This window comes from Lissotriton vulgaris, chromosome 11, assembly GCF_964263255.1.
Source record: "Lissotriton vulgaris chromosome 11, aLisVul1.2, whole genome shotgun sequence".
In the NCBI taxonomy this organism is placed as follows: Eukaryota; Metazoa; Chordata; class Amphibia; order Caudata; family Salamandridae; genus Lissotriton; species Lissotriton vulgaris.
The window spans coordinates 593720640-593742121 of NC_141699.1; the positions used below are offsets into that span (position 1 = coordinate 593720640).

The 21482-nt window shown below is 41.5% G+C and overlaps 1 protein-coding gene across 1 annotated transcript in view; it reads left to right on the top strand.

Moving 5' to 3' along the window:
• Window positions 1-21482, top strand: part of BMP1 (bone morphogenetic protein 1) — a 629932-nt gene that overhangs the window by 165955 nt on the left and 442495 nt on the right. The gene's annotated exons all lie outside the window — the stretch shown is intronic.

Here is a 21482-nt window from a genome sequence, read left to right on the forward strand (position 1 = left end):
GGCTCTTAGGGCCAGATGTAGGTGGCCGTTTCAGGCCATTTACCGATCGGTAACGGCCGATTTTGGCCGTTACCGATCGGTAAATGGGTGACAGGTATGTAGGGGGCAATTTTTTACCGATTCGGTAAAATTACCGAATTGGTAATTTTACCGAATCGGTAAAAAAAAAAATCGGTAAATTTACCGAATCTGAGGCTCCCAGATGTAGGTGGGACTCTTCTGAGTCCCAGAGGCCTTACAGAATCGGTATTTTACCATCAAATCCAATTTGATGGTAAAATACCGATTCCGGTGTGCATGCACATGTGTGCATGCACACCTATGACATGTGACAGGCAGACATGCCCTTAGGGCATGCATGCCTGCCACATGGCACCCGAGCCTGTTTTGGGGGTGCCAGAGGGTGTCAAAGTGACACCCCCTGCACCCTTGTGGAAATCTGTATTTACTGATTCGGTAAATACCGAATCGGTAATGCCCATTCATTCCTATGGGCTTCAAAGCCCATAGGAATGAATGGGCATTACCGATTTGGTATTTACCGAATCGGTAAATACCGAATACTTCCGATTCGGTATTCCAGCACATCTGGAATACCTACATGTCCACAGCTTAGATTTACCGATTTTTAATTACCGAATCGGTAAAATTCGGTAATTAAAAATCGGTAAATCTATTTTACCTACATCTAGCCAAAGTCTGCTGGTTCCTTCAGTGCACTAAAAAGTTTTGCCTGCCTTCTGTCTCCTGCTTCTTGCTAGACCCTTGTATGGATGACCACAACACTGTGGTAAATTTATATTCTGGACTAAGATTTCGTTTTTTGGTTAATCTTTTCTTTGCCTGGCTGGTTTCCATCCTCCCTATACCTATTGCAGCTGCAGTGCTCTGCTACTGAAAGTGGCTGGCAGTGTGATCCCTGAATAGGTAAGGGCCTAATACTAGCATCCTAGGAAACCTGCGGTTAACACATGGATTATCCAGCTGACAAGTAAGTCCTGGAATTTACTTTCAAAAAGGAGCTTAGAGGGAAAACGGAAGACAAGGAGCCTTTCATTAAAAGCTTGGTACTAGCACAAAACCCTTCTTCATGCACCTCAAATGTTAATGGCAAATTAACGTCCTTCCCTTAACCTTTTAGAAGGATCAAAGGACCAGAGAGATGGGACATATCTCATATTGTTTAGGGGGACCTTCTCCAGACAACCCTTTTCAACCGTGATGGGATCTGGAAGGGAATCAGCCTTTTACAATGCAGCATTTACGATGCAATGCCTTTACCAAGCATCCTTTACATGCATAAATGTAGAAGTATAAATATATATATATCTGCTCCAACTTGCATCAAAACCAGGCCACTCGCAGGCGGGTTTCTGTCGTGGTGATGACCCAAGTAAATATTCCGCTCCCGAGTTTCTCCTCAATTATGAAAAGATTCGGCACTCACTGGAAGAGTTACAAAAGTTGTTTATTTAAAACAACGGCAGACAAATGCGTTTCGATATTCCTTCTTCAGTGTCTACTCACGGCACTGAAGGAGGCCATTTTAAACTTTGTCATGTTCTTTGGCATAAACATAGAAAGCGGATTCTCTGTAACACAGTGAAATTAATTCATATTATATAATATATAGATATTTACACCTCATTCAATATGGTAATTTCATGATCATGGTACGCCATATATAACGCTAATTTTATTGATTATTTTGTCCTTTATGGCAAACCATTCATAAATATTACTCGCCTCTTAAATTCTGCACCTTTAAGTGTGTAAATTCATTTTCGTGATAATTATACCTTTGGGTCACTCAACGAGCCCAAATTAAGGCTGGGAAGAGGGAGAGGAAAAAGAAATATTACTCCAAGGGTGACCTGAAGCAAAAGGGGAGGGAGATGGTAGAAGGCAGTGATAGCCTGACCATCATAAATCTAACCACGAGAAAATTAACACCTATTGAAGAAGCAACATTAAAACTTGGTTTTACTTTCTGCCCAAATGAAAGATTGGAATTTACTCAAACGAGAATCGACTTGTTTAACTTTGTGCGAAAGATGAAGCTACACAAATTTTTCAAAATAAAACCTACTATTTAGGAGAATAGACAATTGAAGATGAGATGAACTGGCATTCTAACAACAGATGATCTCTCTACATTAGAAATCTTGGAAGACTTGAGATCTGAGGAAGCAGGAGGGCAAGAAGAAAATGAAACAATCATGCAAAGAACAAGAAAGGTTGGAGTAGAACAAGAGGCTCCGCTTACACCGTTCAAACCCTCATCACAATTCATGCCGCAGATGCCTTATAGTGTGATTGATGCTTTCTCAGATGCAGTGGTGAAGGATTTGGTTAAATTCAGAATACAGCAAAAGAAATGTGACCTCAACCAAATATAACAAAAGAGCAAAGCAAAATTCTACAGACCTTAGAAGAAGACTCTGGGATCATCTGTAAACCATCAGACAAGGGTGGGAACATCGTCCTGATGACCAGAGAACAATACTGCCAGGAGGCCCTAAGACAACTGGAGGACAATAACTTCTATGAAAAAACAAATGAAGGTATGAGGATAGTATTATTGAATATCACGCTCTGATCAATAAGTGGCATACCAAAACAATGCTGGATTCTGATGAATATTTCTTTTTAAAAAACAACAATCCGATAATACCAACATTCTACCAACGTCCGAAGATTCATAAGGACAACAAAAACCCTCCGGGGTGACCAATTGTCTCCTCCATATGGAGTGTGGCAGAAAATCTTTCTATTTACATCGACCATTTTCTCTTCCTGATTGTATTACAACTACAATCTTATATTAAGGACACAAAAGACTTTGTCAACAAGATCAGAGGTGTCACATGGGAATCTTCCTACTTACTAATAGCAATGGACATCACAAGTCTATATACATGCATAAATCACCAACAGGGACTGAGAGCCATTAAACATTTCCTAGATAAAAGGCCGATGAAATTTACAGAACACAGTAACATGCTACTAGAATTAATCGAATATTGCCTATTTAACAAGATCTTCTTATTTGAGGGGCAACTGTACAGACAAATCTCCGGGACGGCGATGGGTACCTGCTTCACCCCCAGTTACGCAAACTTGTTCGTGGGCTGGTGGGAGGAGCAGGTATCCCAGAGCCCGGAGTATTCCAAATGGACTGACAACATCATAGTCTGGTATAGATATATTGACAACCTCTTCCTTGTTTGGAGGGGGTCGCCAACTTCTGCCAAAGAATTTGTCTCACAGTTAAATCAAAACAATGTAAATCTGAGATTTACTGCAGACATCAGTCCACAAACAGTAAATTATTTAGATCTAAGAGTGTTTGTGAATGATGGGAATATAGAAACCGAATTGTTCAGAAAACTTACAGCCGGCAATTCGGTTCTACATACTCTCAGCAAGAGGGTATAACAGAGAGTTATTAGACACTACTCTCGAAAAGGTAAAGACAATTCCTAGAAAAAAGCTTTTGATGGATAAGGTGAAAAATGAGAAGATAGAAGACAAGGAGGGGGGAAAGTTTAGGTTAATTACCAACTTTTCGGATGATGCCAACCATTTAAGAAACATAATGAAAAAAAGTTGGCACATTCTAAAAACAGACAACATCATTGGGAAGGATGTTCCTAAAACCCCCTTAATCACCTTCAGAAAAGCAAGAGCCAAAATTGTACATTGTCATTTACAAAATATCCCTGAGAAGACTGGAAAGATCAAAGATATGCCAGGCTTTTATCCCTGCGGGAAATGCAAGGCATGTATCAAAAGTAAAAGGGTAACATCTTATATGATACCAGGGCTGAAAGAGAAGAAAAAAATCAGGAAATTCCTTACATGTCATACAACCTATGCCGTATACTGTCTTACATGTCCATGTGGACTAAGATATATAGGCAGTACGGTAAACAATGTCAAACTGCAAATACTTGAGCACCAGCATGCATTAGTAAACATAGATTTTAATTCCCCTGTGGCCAAACACTTCGCAATCAAACATAACAGCAATAGGGAACTTTTACAGTATTTTGCTATAGATCATGTCCCGGCAGATCCTAGGGGTGGAGATAGGTCTCGAAAGGTACGGAGACTAGAGTCTCGATATATAATAGATCTTGAGACCAAGGCCCCCACAGGACTTAATAGAAGTGAGGAGCTATCTGTACATCTGGACAAATAAAATATTTAGTCGGAAACCTAAATCTTCTGTTGTAAAATAAAAAATATAAAATGACAAGAGTGACACAGTGAGATTGGCCGATCCGCGGCTTAATAATGAATTAATCTGAGGTCACGCGAGATTACCCGCATACGGATAAATTGTAAACACGGCCTTAATTTGGGCTCGTTGAGTGACCCGAAGGTATAATTATCACGAAAATGAATTTACACACTTAAAGGGGCAGAATTTAAGAGGCGAGTGATATTTATGTAAACTCAAAACCGAGGTTACACATGCACGGTCCTAGGGACACCTGACTATAATAAGGACACCTGACTATAATAAGGAATTCTTATATAGCCACAGCGACGTGCAAGTCAGGTCACCAGCCTTAACACAGAAATATCCATTGGGGCACACACCCCTCGCATACTGAAGTGGTGACATAGACTCAGTCATGCAGGGTCACATCCCATGGTCTTTCATTAGAGAAATCAGTTCCACTGGGTGATGGAAAACTTCAGGATCCAGGCCCAGTCATCCCTTGCCCTCTTTGGAGTGATAAGTTATAGGTAACAGTGCTGTGCACTCTACTAACCAGTTTCCAAAATCTGCGTTTTTGATACAATTATTGAAATGTAACCTTGTAATTCAGTATTCGTCTCTAAGATTAACACTACACACTTACGATTGTCAGATGGCTTTATCTACCCTAAACAACAAGTGCCCATTCCCGGGCTTTCCTTACATAAATCACTTTTATCAAATGTGATGATCATTTGGGTCAAGTGGAGCAAAGAAGTAACCCATTTTCCATAGCACATTAATTTGTTGAACGAAAATCAATAGAAACATGTTGTTTAGTGTTTATGGCTTGTTTTAGCAATTCCTGTTGCTCCCTGAAATTTTCATGCACTTACTGTGTCAGGTTATATTTTTTCACTAAAGCTAAATTTGGTCATTACTATGCAAGTAGTTTCAATTAATTTGACTTGTTTCGATGCTTTGAAAGGAATAATTTCATTTTAAGCTAAGAGGTTGAAATCTTTAAGCTCACTCTGTTGTGGGTTGTAAACCATTTTCATGAGCATGAGTTTGTTTACGTTCACAGCATAGTGTGGTTTGCACGCGATATATCTTTAGCATTGGACATTTGGCTTCGAACAAACATTAGAAGTGCAGTACTTTTTACCACAGTCAAGTAGGATTGGTATTCACCCATGTGAGGCTTGGTTTGTATCAGTGCCAGACAACTGAAAATAAAAGATGCCACATACATACTAACCAGAAGCTAAACTCCATTCCTGAAACATGATGCTGGCTCCTCAACTGGCCACAAAGCCATCAGTTGTCTGTCTCCAAAAGGATGTTGGCTATGATTGCCACAAGCGAAGTTTAAAACTGCAGCTTTGAAAATTAACTTTACTATCCGACTTAAGATGCATTGCCCAGGCCATCAGTTACCAAGGTTGTGCATAATATTAATCCATATTTGTAAAGTGCGAACATATCACCCCTTAAGGTTTCAAGGCGTTGGGGCCCGCCAGTAAGGGAAGTGAGTTATTGCCCAGAGTTACATGATGCATAGCTGCTGCCAGAGTCTGGGATCGGACCGTGAGCCGGTCGCTCCAGAGTCAGCCACTCTGACCGCTGCATCACACCTCTGCATAGGCTGAGATTTTAGAGCTAAAACAAATAACCTCAAATGTATTTAGTGGTACTTTGGTGGGATTGAAGCAGCACCTTTTCAAGATGTGCAGATAGTGAGACACCAGAGAATGAGGTTCTGGGACCAGATCCATGGACCGGATCTGCGCCCCTCATAGCCACCTGCTAGGACTGACCCAGAAGGTCATTTGACATGTTTGCTGAGCCTCCCTCAGTCAGCATCACAAGTATTGATGCAAAAGCTAAGAACTATAGACTGCAGAGCTAGGTGCAACCCTGGAGCTGCTTGCAGTCTGACCTTTGCCACCTACGGCCCACATGTCAGGAGTATTGTCCATCCTAGCTCCAGGCGTGTGTGTAATGCTGGCAGTATGGCTTTGGGAGTGTAGAGCTAGGCCCAATAACAACTGGATATGTCCGGCATATATGGGAATTTGTACTGTTGGGTAAAACTCGGAGGGCTTCATTTGATGCAGATTGAAGTGGGTCCCCGAGCAAGCAAGGAAGTGACTCTTATCGTAATGGTGGCTTTAGCAAGTTTGTGCGTATGTAACATTGTGATACCCTAGTCCCCTCATAAAACCTTCTTACGCTTAGGGCTTGCTCGGTCTGAAAGCATACATCCTTTTGCGTCCTCTAGGACAGAGCCAGGTCTGCTGTTTGCCCAGGGCCGGACTGGCTACCGGGCGTTTTGGCATGCTGCTGAGCTGGGGGTGATGTAACTGCGGTGGGGGCTAATATCGCTGATGGAGTCCTGCCTGTGCTTCAAAATAAACAAAGCAAAACAAATGTTGTTCAGAACACGCAGGTCCCCATCAACGAAATCAGCCCCCAGCTCATCAGCATGGCAAAGCGCCCGGTAGCCAGTCCGGCCCTGTGTTTGCCACATAACAGAGTAGACTGATTTACTTTTGGATGGCTGGAGATGTGGGTTATGCCACGAGCAGTGGTGTAATCAAAGTAATCCGGGGGGAAGCAGTGGTCTAGTCAAAGTAATTTGGAGGGGAACAGTGGTCTGATCAAAATAATTTGGAGGAGATCAGTAGTCTGATCAAAAAAGTAATCCTGAGGGGATCAGTGGTCTGATCAACGTAATCTGGAAGGGATCAGTGGTCTGATCAAAGTCAAATGGAGGGGCCTGATCAAAGTAATATGGAGGGGATCATTGGTCTGATCAAAGTAATCTGGATGGGAGCAGTGGTCTATTCAAAATAATCTGGAGGGGAGCACTGGTCTATACAAAGTAATCTAGAGGGGGCAGTGGTCTATTCAAAATAATCTAGAGGGAAGGTGTGGTCTATTCAAAGTAATCTAGAGGGGAGCAACGTGCACAGCACTTTTTCCCGTCACGCACACTTCACTTCCAAGAAGAAAGGGCCAATGGCAGATCATGGACATGGACACACTGAGACAGATATAGGTACGTGTGTCAAAGTAGCTATTTTATGTCATACATCTGCGGAAAATTACTCTTATTTAGCCGTCAGAAACTGCCCATGGTGCTAGCGTGCTCATCCCATGTTGAAAGACCAACAGAGTTACCGAGATCCTATTCTAAGGCAGACAAGCGAAGAGACACACTCGTGGGAAAATGCGGGTAATGGCATCTAAAGTGACTAAAAATAAGCGTCCCGGGCCAGAGTTACACTTACCTCTCCGTCGATATCCCAGGCGGGTAGAGTCTGTGACCGGAAGTAAGTGAACTAGCTCACGAACGCTGCTTAAGTATAAGAAGTATTATCAGTTGAACTCAAAACTGGTGCAGCGTCCAACTGATTGGAAGTTTGAGTGCGAGTGTGCAGTAGGGAGTTGTACTATTCAACCACGCATTCATACTCCAATGTGGAACACCTGGGAAATGTAGTATATACGTCAATGCTGGCTAATCTAAAGCTCAAGTATGATGCAAAGATGCGCTTCGAGGCAAGAAATGTCAACAGTGACCAGAAACAGGTAACAAAACGCTTACTAGATACATTCTATCGTGCCCCACCAATGTTAAGAGCATGGCAGGTACCTATGAGCACAGGATAGTGCCACTATGCTTGTTGTGATGTGTGACCCATAAAAGAAGTCTGCCAAGGATAAAGTCAGATGTAAGCTCCATGCTCTGCCTGAAAAAGTATAAAAAATACTGAGTCATCACACACCTGTTTGATTGGCAATGTAATCACAGTGATCAATTTAACCTAAAGACTGCGTGCAACTCAGTGAATAAGTAGCCAACCTGATCAGTAAACGATATTTCAGATGGTGAACCACCAGTATACTTGATGCACAGTGTAAACTAATGTATTTACAATTCACTATATTTGTTTACAAAAGAATCAACAATACTTATCATTTCAATTTAAACAATGCTTTTATCTGAACATTTTATTTCAGCGTTGAATCTGTTTCTTTCAAATAAACCAAAAAACTGTTAACTAGTACATCATAACCTCAATCGCATGTGACTAAGATACTATGCGAAATCAAAAGCATGAACAACATTGAATAATCCATTCATGTTCCAGTTACATAACATGCCCAATGCATTTCGCGATTACTCTAATCCCTTCTTCAGGGACCACTGTTTAAATAAACAAACATCTGTATCAATGCCATGTATGAAAATGCTAAAATATGATAAAAAGTTAGAAGATGCATAGTCGTGCAATTCCAGAGGTAGCAATGAAGTCCTTATATGCATTATGCCCAAGGTAATGCTAGAAATTTTTTTTATTTGTGAAAAGATTGAGTGAAGTAGTAAAAATGCGCACCTGTCCCTATCTTAAAAAATAAGAAACAGTGAAAGTGCCATGCTATCACACTATGAACGTGTGATTGGTGAGATGAACAAAATAAATGCAAAAATGTGAACATGTGAATAAAACGAACAGTTGAAAAAAACTGCATGCAGCCTGCTCTGTTGCTTTCTTCAATGCTGTAACCATAATAAAACTGAGTGTCAAATTCCAACTTGATTCCAAAAAACAGCTGGACTGTAAAATGAAATTATAATGTTGTGAAAATTCATTGCCAATCTCATCTGTTAATCAATGTGTCAGAAATAAACTCTAAATAAAACTTACTGCGATAATCATGCACTGCTCGAAGAACCCATAATGACAAAACCACTTCTGTGCTGTGAAACAACAGAAAACTCAACATGAGCGGCATGTTTAAATTCAAGCTTGAACGGTATGCTATGTACAATCTACTGAAATTACCTTGGCCCGAGTCTGTGCTCTCCTATGGAGTTTCTCTGTGTTGCCCTTGGCAACTGTGACCGGTGTTCAACCCCAAAAGATTGCACTTCCGTCCAATTAAAAAATTCTTAAATGTGCTGATCGTCTACCTTCCGGCTCCTATGGATGTACAAATGCGTTGTTTGATAAAGGTCAACATGCATTAGAATGCCTAATTCTGGAAAATCTCTGTCAATGTGCCTAATGCTGACATACCTTGAGGCCACCCCATGTCCTCTTGCGTGTGCTTCAAAACGCCAACCACTGTTTCCAACTACCATCAAAGCTGGGGACTACCCGATGTGGCATAATGCGCTGTTTGATGACTGTTTGAAGGCCTGCGAGATAAACCAAAAAAACGACTGCAAGGGGAGAAGGACTAACTTAAAACCTGCTGTGAGGGCTATCTTAAAGTACACCACTGTTTCCAAAGACCATCAAAGCTGGTGACTAACCGATGAATCATTACACACTGTTTCCTGACTGCTTGAAGTCCTGCGAGATAAACCAAAAAACGACTACTGTCTGAAAATGTTCCATGAGGCGTTTAAATGTGCCAGTACTGGCAGCGCAATGCTCAATATAACAAGCATTGACCGCAAAATACATTTTTAAAAAATGCGAGTGGTAATGGGCGTGCGCACCGCAAAATAAAACAAAAAAAACTGCTAGTGGTGACGCGATTTGTTTGCACGCGTGACCGTAAAAAGTGCTGTGCACGTCACGCGCGCTTGTGCGTGTTCTAGCAAGCTGGTGGCCGGCAAGGTAGCGCTTTTTGAAGCAGCTACTAAATGACTCGCCAGAGCAGCGCATGCGCTGGCTCAAGCAAGACCTAAAAACCATAGTGGTACCCAACTTTTAAAAGCCATATCCATATTTGTTGAATTTCTTTGTAAGGTTTAAACATTTGTTACCCATAATTATATTGTTAATTTGTCAATGCCCTTTAGTGCAATATTGGCTATACCAATGCGTTATTTGAAAAAGTGCATGTGCAATAAAATACATAATATGCTATGTGCAATTCACCTATGTGAAACAAAGCTAAAACCTATAGCATTTACTCTGATGGTAATAAGAATGCCATGTTGTGTCCTGTATCGATTTAGCAACAGCTATTATTGTTTTCAAGTCTCAGAGGCATGTATACAGATCCTCAACCCATTAAGACCCCCCTGGATATTTACTATCCAGTTCCAAGATGTATTTAGTCTCAAACTTTCGAAGGGCCTTTTTCCGATTGCCTCCATGTTTGTTTAGTGGCACAGAGTCAATTAGAAAATATGTAAGGTCTTTAGGATCCCCATTGTGGGAATCCCTAAAATTAAGTGCTACTGGGTAGGCTTGATCATTATTCTTGATGGCCCTTATGTGCTGGAGTAGCCTCTTGTGGCCCTGAAGTATAGTACTTCAAACATATTTAAGACCACACGGACACTCCAGCACATAGACCAAAAATTCTGACTTGCAAGTAAGGCTTCTGTGGATGGGTTTCTCATCATCACTAAAGGGTGTTTTATATGAGGATTTATTAACCACATAGTTAAATGCCTTACAGACCCGGCACTTAAAATAGCCCTTTGGTTGGGATAAACTGGTGGATTTGGTGTTATTCCAAGGATCATTGTGGATTAACTTGTCCCTCATGGTGGTGCTTTGCTGTAGGTAATTGCTGCCCTGTGGATAGCAAGTGACCTATTATCGGATCACTCAAAACAAGGGGCCAATTTTTCTTATTTATTCATTTTTATTTTATTTTGAAAGTTTTATAGAGCGCGAACAAGATCCTTGCGGATATCAGAGCGCTTTACACACATAGAGGTTATACAAATCCCTAACAATTTCCCCCACCGCAGCTTCCTACATGTATCTGTCCATTTCCCTTCCCACCAGAGTTGCAGTCTTCACATTCCTCCCTCTAGGCATCATCAGACACTGATGTGGGGTGTCTCAATATACCCCCTCATGTGGAACGCATCCAGCCAGGTGCACTTCTCCCCCGCCTCCAGCAGTATCGACTACCCGCGGAAGGAAAAATAGCCCTTTAACAATAATATCTGAATTGATGGACAAGGGTGTAGTGGAGGAGACACGTGGGAATATCTGTAACAGTCCCATTATTCCGGTTCTTAAAAAGACTAATGGAGATGCTCTCTCCCCTAAAATATACTGATTCGTGATTGACCTGAGAGCCCTTAACAAAATAACAATCTCCCAATACCCTGTTGTCCCCGACATTACAGCCCTCTTAACGATGGTCCCTTCTGACGCCACGCATTTCTCTGTCATTGACCTGAAAAATGCCTTTTTCAGTATTCCTATACATCCTGACAGCATACATTTGTTTTGGTTTCTCCCTTGGTGGGCGGAGCTTTAGATTTTGCTGCGCCCCTCAAGGTTTCACTGAGATCCCCAGTATCTATAGTCAAGCCCTAAAAAAGTCAACTAGATTCCTTGGAACTCCCTGATAATTCCACACTATTACAATATGTTGATGACCTCCTCATTGCTGCAAAACTCTGCCCCAACATGTAAAGAAGCTACTCTCTGTTTGTTTCGTCACCTTGCCCTACATAACCACAAAGTCTCTTTGAAAAAGCTTCAGTTTTGTCAAGAGACCTATTTAGTTCATCTCCTCGCGAAGGAGGGAAGTCAGCTCACCGCTGATCGTGTAGCCATTATCAATGCTATGACGGCCCCACGAACACAAAAGCAGGTTCGAGCCTTCATAGGCCTAACCTCATACTGTAGACAGTGGATTTCCAATTTATCGGCCATGGTCAAACCTCTTCTTGCCCTCACCACGAAAAACATATCAGACAGTTCCTTTCCATGGACTAGAGAGCATGCGCAAGCCTTCCAAGATTACACATCAGCCGCCTATTCCCTCACGACATTGGGGTCGGAAAGGTACAGTTGGTACACCCTCAGCGGCACAGGGGCAGCCGGATGCAGAGGTAGTTGGGCCCAATGTTATCCAATGAGAGGCAAGGGGCCTTCGAGAGGTGGCTGCTGGCTAGCAGGCCACGCGGCTGTGGGAGCTGGGCTCCTGGTCACTTGCTCAGGGCAAATGGGGAAGTAGAATAGGACAAAGGTTGCACTGCCAGGGGCCCTCGGGCGGCTGGGTGCAGGGTGCTTTTGAGCAGTCGGGCGCTCAATGTTATCCAATGGAAAAGGTACAGAGGCTTATCGCCTGTGGCCGGGTCCCCTGCCAGATGATGAAAACAGCATCTATATATCTCAGCCAAACCTTGATGTTGTGGGTGACTACACTCTCATGTTCTTTGTGCAGGACCAGCTCCTCCCACCATCCCATGTGGAGACAGGCATAGCTGGGGGAGAAGCTGGCCCCATAGCAATACCTCTTAACTGCTGATATAAAACATTCTGAAAGATAAAGATGTTATTCTTTAATCAGAATTCAACCAGGTCTTTAAGCATTCTACTACAATGAGAAAACTCAGCTGGTCTTAGATCCAAATAATAAGTTAAAGCCCTCATACCATCTTGGTGATTTATAGACGTGTACAGTGAGGAAACATCCAACGTAATTAAAAGATAGTCATTATACCACTCACACTTCTGGATTTTTGATAAAGTCCCCAGTATCTCGATGTATGAGTGCAACCTTTGGACATAATCTTGAAGGAAATAGTCCACATATACAGAGGTATGTTCCAGGAGGCTGTTTCTTGCCGAGATAATCGGTCTTCCCGGTGGTGTGGCAGGATTTTTATGTATCTTAGGAATAAAATACATAATAGGTGTTACTGGATAGTCATTTCTTGAATACAGATATTCCTGTTGCGTGAGTAAACCAGCATTTTTCCAAGCTATCAGTTTCATCCTGTATGTATTGTATGTGGTCTTGAGCGCTTTTTGATCACTTTTACGATAACAAGGCCTGTCCTGAAGCTGTTTCATTGCCTCTGTACTGTAGTCCGTTTTGTTCCACAAAACTAAATTTCCTCCATTATCGGAATTGCGAATAACCAACTCTAGATTGAATCTGAGTTTCTTCATCAGTGGGCGATATTGAATGTCCATTTTGTTTTTCTTTGTTCTTATTGACCTCTGGACTTTATGATTCAATTTCTTGATATTATTCACTACTTGCTCTTGAAATATTTTGATGACGTCCCGAGGCATGATTGGGTTGAAGCTGGAGTTAGGTTTGAAAGGTGTTACTTCCTTGCTTTGATCTTTGATCTTGTTGAAAGATACATGGTGTTCTTCAAATTGTATGGTAGTCATATTTTCCTCCAACAATTCCTGCATTGTTTGAAACGTTGGCAAATCAGATGATGTTAGGGCTTGGGTGGGGGGGGGGGGACAATTGTGCTGGAAACTCTTGAAATTCAGTTATGTTAATCTCAGAGGATTTATTTTGTTGTGGAAGTAATAGTTGCTCCTACGCCTTGGTCAAATCTATGTTTACCAGATTGATTACTGTAGGAGCTGTTGTTGGTGCTACCGTCTCCAATTCCGGCTTTTTGATTGTCCTTGTTTTTTGGGTGCGCTTGTATTTGGCTGCTCTCCGCTCTCTGCGTTTGATGGTTGATTTTTTAGTTGTGGTTTCATTTGATTTCTGGGGCGCAGCTTTTGCCTGGGCTCCTAACTTAAAAATTTGACTTCTTCTACCAGAGAGATTTTATTGGTATTTGTTGTGCTCCATTACTTCTAGGATCTTGTTCCGTCTCGCTTTCCATTGTGGAACTGAGATCAGAGGTATAGGCTGTATCTGCTTGGGCTCCTCCACTTGTCTTGTTCGATTTTGTCCCCAAAGGTACGCCGTTTTTGGAGGCCTTGATGGAATCAATTTTCCTCGCAAAAGGAAAAATACGACCACATTCATAGTCCATCCGGTCTCTATGAAATTTGAAGGCCTTTCTTTCTCTAATGATATCTTCCTCCTTCTTTAACCTTTTCATTATTTCATCTTTGAGTTTGTTTATTTCGTCGCTTTGTCCCATTTCAGCCAATACAGAGTTCAAAGTGTCTATTTCATCTTGTAATTTTAAGCGATCCTTCTCAGCATATTTTACTAAAAATATGTGTGTGTGTGTGTGTATATGTATATGTATATGTGTGTATATGTATATATGTATATATATGTGTATATATATATATATTCACTGAAAAAACCATAGGTTATAGACCATATATAGTTAGGAATTCGCATTTACAAAACCTTATTTTACTCACACAAAACCATTGAAATTCCATATATAGTTAGTTGCACTAACTATATATTGCGCACCCGCAATCCACTGCTGATGATGTCACATATTACATCATTCATGACATGGTCAGTGACATCACTGATGACATCACTGATGACATCTCAAATGACATCACTGATGACATCACTGATGACAACATCCAGTGACTGTATGTTTCTGTAAAGTTAAAATATGTCTTACATATTGAAGAATGAGTGGATGTATAAGTGTCTGGATGAAGGATTTAGTAGGTGCATGACTGACTGTATGAGTGAGTGATTAAATGTGTCTCACTGAGTGCATGGGTTAGTGACTAAACTGTCTTAATTTGTGCATCATTATGTCTGTTGTTCTGTAAACTGTTGCATGTGTTGATAAGTAGCTATATGAGTAACTATATGGGTTATTGATTGGTTGCCCGTGTTTCTATGGGAGACTGTGTGTGTGTGTGGGTGGCTGGGAGGTGTATGACTCTGTGCATAGATGTGTGAGCAGTTGATTCACTAGATGTATGGTTTCAAAAGTGCATGTGGAAACAGCTGTATGGGCGGTTGACTGTGTGCATGAGTGTATTGGTGAGTGAATGGATATCTCAGTGCTACATGTCAAAGTAAGTACATATGTAAAACACAGTACATGTGAGAGTTGACATATATAAATAACTGTGCATAAGAGCCAGTGAATGTGTGAGTGGCTGTATGGATCATTGTGAACTTGTATCAGGGATTGTATAAGAGAGTAAATATGTGTTAGTATATGTTTGAATAAGTAAAGTTTGTATAACTGTATAGTGGAGGAAATGGAGGTGTGATTGATTCTTTGCATGACTGACTAGGTGTGTGAGTAACTCCATGGATGAGTGACAGTCTGTGAGTGTCTGTTTACACTGATTGTATCTAAGGTTATATTAGAGTCTGAAGAGGTTCATCGTATTATCACATGAATGATATCATCAGTGATGTGATCAGTAATGTCAAATGAGATGTCATCAGTGATGTCATCAGTGATGTCATTTGAGATGTCATCAGTGATGTCATTTGAGATGTCATCAGTGATGTCATCAGTGATGTCACTGACCATGTCATGAATGATGTAATATGTGACATCATCAGCAGTGGATTGCGGGTGCGCGATATATAGTTAGTGCAACTAACTATATATGGAATTTCAATGGTTTTGTGTGAGTAAAATAAGGTTTTGTAAATGCGAATTCCTAACTATATATGGTCTATAACCTATGTTTTTTTCAGTGAATTTTCAAGGTTTTGTAAATGCTAATTCCTAACTATATATGGTCTATAACCTATGGTTTTTTCAGTGAATTTTCAAGGTTTTGTAAATGCTAATTCCTAACTATATATGGTCTATAGCCTATGGTTTTTTCAGTGAATATATATATATACATACATATATAAACATATATCATCTGTATATCTATATAAATACAAACATAAATGCATGCATACATATACTTATATGCATACAGATGCATGTTATTTACATGAAAGTTGAAAAAACACTAATAAAAGCAAAGCTAAAAAGCCACCTCATTACAAACAGAATGGCTTTAACTTAAACGAGGGCGAGATCTATTGCATTTTCAATGCTTGTTTACTTTGGTTCCATCAAGAAGGCATTCAGATGTGTCACACATTTGCCATAAATTCTGAATGTTAGCACTCTAGTTGCACATTAGATCACTGTAGTAAAGCTACTGCTCACCAGGGACGTCTGCTGCTGGTATTCAAAGTGCATGTTTCAGTCTGCATGTCAGAATTTTTTTTAATGAAATAGAAGAGGATTTGAGAAGTCACTCAAAATGATCCCTAATTTTTCTTTCTGAAGCACTAATCATACTTTCTATGGCAAAATTAACCCCCTCATGTTGTTCCTTTTTAAATTGAGTGTTTTCAGACTTACCACTTCATTCCAATCAAGATGGCTTCTGGTGTGCCATACTTTTGTCATAAGTAAGACTGTTAGCGCTCTAGTTGTTCTTTAGAACACTCTGGGACATTCTGTCATTGGGCTATACTTGGGGTACATCTGGGTGATATTTGGGCTACATTTAGGCTCTTTTGTCTCTGGTGGCCATCTTGGGAGACTGTATGTCAGAATTTTTTAATGAAATTGAAGAGGGTTTGAGAAGTCACTCAAAATGTGCCCTAATTTTTCTTTCTGCAGCACTAATCATAATTCATATGGCAAAATATACCCCCTCATTTTGTTCCTTTTTAAATTAAATGTTTTAAGAGTTACCACTTTATTCCAATCAAGATGGCTTCAGGTGTGCCATACCTTTGTAATAAGTAGGACTGTTAGAGTTCTAGTTATTCTTTAGAACACTCTGGGACATTCTGTCATTGGGCTATACTTGGGCTATATCTGGGTGATATTTGGGCTACATTTGGGCTCTTTTGTCTCTGGTGGCCATTTTGGGAGACTGCATGTCAGAATTTTTTCATGAAATAGAAGAGGATTTGAAAAGTCACTCAAAATGTGCCCTAATTTTTCTTTCTGCAGCACTAATAATACCTTCTATTGCATAATATACCCCCTCATTTTGTTCCTTTTTAAATTAAATGTTTTAAGAGTTACCACTTTATTCCCATCACGATGGCTCCAGGTGTGCTATACCTTTGTAATAAGTAGGACTGTTAGCGCTCTAGTTGTTCTTTAGAACACTCTGGGACATTCTGTCATTGGGCTATACTTGGGCTACATCTGGGTGATATTTGGGCTACATTTGGGCTCTTTTGTCTCTGGTGGCCATTTTGGGAGACTGCATGTCAGAATGTTTTAATGAAATAGAAAAGGATTTGAGAAGTCACTCAAAATGTGCCCTAATTTTTCATTCTGCAGCACTAATCATACTTTCTATGGCAAAATATACCCCCTCATGTTGTTTCTTTTTAAATTAAATGTTTTAAGAGTTACCACTTTATTCCAATCAAGATGGCTTCAGGTGTGCCATACCTTTGTAATAAGTAGGACTGTTAGCGCTCTAGTTGTTCTTTAGAACACTCTAGGAGGCTGCAGTAGAACACAAAGGAATCAACTGACAGTCTCTGTCCTTGTTGGATGTACATGTTTTACTGAGAATGTCAGACTTCATTTTCACATGACTGAGAAAGATAATGTGAATTTACAGAAAATATGCTTTCAGTTTAGCTTATAGATCCCCTTCCAAACCACTGTGGGAAAATCATGAGATATTAGTTTTCTTTCAAACAATATTCATGATATCACAGCAGAAGGTTTTTTCACATGGTAAAATCACCTTAGAACCCACCACAATTCCTAAAACGAGTATGGTACCATCAACAAATGATTTATAATGTAACTAAAGTCCTAAAACCCTCTATTAACTACAATGCTTTTTAATGAGGTGCTATCATGTATATTGGTCCCAAGATGGCTGCCAACACTTCTTGGATGAAGTGCTGACAGCCAATCAGATCAGATGTGTGGTTAGGCTCCGCCCAGATATATATCTTTTTTTGAACCTAAATTACTCAAAATCCACTGGAGCACATATATTGAGACCTAGCAAAGGCACATCGGGCTAACAGTCCCTACAATTTTGCCAAGTTTCGTGCAAATCCATTCAGCCGTTCGAGCTAAAAGTGAGGCCAACCGCCCTATGGAAATTAACATGGGAAAAACGCGTTTTGGGACCCCCCTTTTTTCTCGGCCCCCCCTTGATGAAACCCCCCCAAATTGTCAGGTGCTGCTCAGAAGCAAAATGTTCCATTTTCCTGAAAATTTCAGCCAATTCCGTCCACAAACGCCAAAGTTATTAGACATAGAATTTTCAAAAATCCCATAGAGAAAAAATCCTAACTATATATACCTACTGGCGACCGCCAGTAGGTAATATATGTACGAAGCTCACTCAGAGTTTTAAAATGGACTTTAATCGCAAGCACACACTTGAATTTGCTCAAATGTAGATAAATTACCAGCACAAGAACTGCATGCCCCAGAATGCTATGGGTGTTAAACCGACACACCCAGGAAGTGAAGCATGTTAATAAAGATCGAAACAACTATGTGCAGGTCTCAGGTGTGGTGACTTACTGCCCATGAAGAAGGGGCTCTGGCCCTGAAACGCGTAGGCAAGCTGTAAATCAACGCGCACTGGAAAAGCTGGCTGCATTGAGTAGGCTGGAGGGCAGGACATTGTGTGTTCTTCTCTACATGCTTGGGGCATTTGTGAGGACTATACTGCGCGGCGGTCCCGGCCGCGGGAGAAGGCACCGTCACCAGCTGAGACTGAACGTTACCTCAGCAGGATGAAGCCGTAAGGACTGAACTCTCAGAACTACAATCGGCACGATGTTCAATTTGCCCGTAAGCCAGCGCTTCAAGTACGAAGCTCACTCAGAGTTTTAAAATGGACTTTAATCGCAAGCACACACTTGAATTTTCTCAAATGTAGATAAATTACCTGCACAAGAACTGCATGCCCCAGAATGCTATGGGTGTTAAACCGACACACCCAGGAAGTGAAACATGTTAATAAAGATCGAAACAACTATGTGCAGGTCTCAGGTGTGGTGACTTACTGCCCATGAAGAAGGGGCTCTGGCCCTGAAACGCGTAGGCAAGCTGTAAATCAACGCGCACTTGAAAAGCTGGCTGCATTGAGTAGGCTGGAGGGCAGGACATCGTGTGTGCTTCTCTACATGCGTGGGGCATTTGTGTGGAATATATATATGTATATATATATGTATATATATAATGTGTATGAATTAGGGCAATGGCGTTTTTAGGGGTCTGAGGTGGGTAAGGGTACTGAATGGTAAGGGCATTTTTAGGGTCTACGGGAAGTAAGGGCAATGGCAGCTCCTTTGGTATGACATCAAAACCAGACAGAATCCACTGTCCTAGATAGTCTGAGTATGATACACTTGTCTGATAACCTGTGCTCACACGTGGATAGCTTGGCACAGAGCAGTCAGGCTTATCCTCAGGGTCAAAGTTTAAAGTGTTGGCACAACACCACCCCACGCAACACACTGAGTACCCTACAAAAAGACTCACCACCATGTATATAAAACACTTGTCTTTGTATTTCACAAACATTGAAATCAAAACTACATACACATGGGATATATACTTTACGGTGATATGCAATTATTAAACTCTTCCACTAGCAGCAGAACTGCATGAACATATATGCACTAGTCATAGGTATTCAATTGTTCCATTATCCCTTCAGCCTCGTAAGCAGCATAAACCAACGTGCGTATTTCCCCGAGGTGTTCATGATCCAAGCAATCCTTCCCATATAAAAAGTGACAGAAACATATAAGCAGGCTGTTCAGAAGTGGTCCACTTTCCCACTAACACATTACCATGAAACACGACATTCCTAATATCACATACCCCATACAGGTGTCGTGGTTAAACAATCACAGGCTTTGACTTATTTATTTATTTATTTATTTATTTTATTTATTTTTGATATTTGTAGAGCGCATGCAATGGCCCGTGGGCGTCTCGGCGCTGAGTATCTGAATATTTACCCTGAGGAAACTATGGATGATTTATTGATTAAAGAGCCAGGTCTTAAGTTGTTTACGAAAAGACCATAAAGATGGACTGGCTTTAATCATTGGTGGCAGACTGTTCCACAACTTGGGGGCTGATACCAGGAATCTTCTATCGCCCCATGAGACCGTTTTTGTGCGGGGTATCACAAGATCTCCTGAACAAGATGAACGTAGTGTTCTGAGCGGACGATAAGGAGTCAGATTGCGGATGAGATGTGCTGGTCCTTGGTTATGCAACGCTTTATACACAATGCACAGGGTCTTGAATTTTATCCTGTTTTTAATGGATAACCAATGCAACTCTTTGATGGTTTTAGAGGCAGAGTGATGTTTAGGGATATTTCCCAAAAGCCTCGCAGCAGAGTTTTGTATTATTTGTAATTTATTCAAGACTCCTTCCTGTGCATTGAGACTTTATCTCGTGACCCAGCCCCTCAGCCACTCAAACTGCCCTAGCCGATGATGCAAGTGCACCCGCCCGCGACACTTTGATTAGATTGTAAGGACCACCTAAAGCGAAAGGAAACAGTTATGTGTTTTCGTCCATCCAGAGTAGTCCTTCAGGCACCCAGTGGCACCTTTGAGTGTGGGATCGTTATCTCCCCCATAAACAAAAGGCTATGACACCGGAAGGTGGCACGCTTCCGAATTGGAGAAATGTTTCTCCTCCAGCGGAGGTGCGGGCTGCAGTTGCTCCAGCAAGCCAGCTGTGGATGCCCACATGGCACAACAAGACCCTCGGGTCCAGTCACAATGTTCTGAACAGCAGAGCACCATGTGGCATGGGTCTGGGGAGAGCAGGTGACCGTAAATGGAGGTTATGAGATGTTAGGCACTGTCATCCTCCCAATCTGGAGGTTGGAGACAGTCTAGGCTTCCAGCTCAGGACCCGCATACTCCAACACCCCTCAGACATCACACGCTAGCACAGGTTTTCAGTTTTAAGCGTGGGTCAATTGAACTTGGCAAACTTCCCCCGCACTCCTCAAGCTCCTCACATTAGGACACCCCAGGTGGGCCGATTATCTTTATGAGCACAGTCCTCTGCACAGTGTGATTTCTGCATATGCCAGGACGGTCCTTGTCCCAACTGACTATCTCTTCCACCCATTTCCGCAGCACACTGCGCCATCCTTATGATCTCGTGGAAACTGAGATTATTTCACTCCATGGGATCTCGTGGACAGGAGATCAGCCAACCGGTCCTTGTATTGTGCGTAAGGGCTCTACCGACGGCAGTTGGCAATTAGCTGCTGGCAAGCAACATCCAGGCAAAATCCACTAAGTAAGAATCCCCTTTCTGGAGCACAACAAGCACCAGGCCTCCCCAAGTATTCTGATAATACAGTTGCAGTTACTCCTGCCCCAAAAGGTTCCTCATGTCGATGTCCCAGCTTCGAACCAGCGTATTATGGTTAAAACCCCAAAAGCGCCTCTAACTCCTGAGGACAGAACCCCAATAGGTATACCCACAATGGTCTTTGAAGATGAGATCAGTTCAAAAGGCCACGTTTCAAATGCACAGGCCCTCTCTAAATGTTGTCCTGTCTGCCATCCTACTCTGGGAGGCTTGATCAGAATCATTAGTGGGGCCAGAATCCTGCCCCTTTGCAATGCA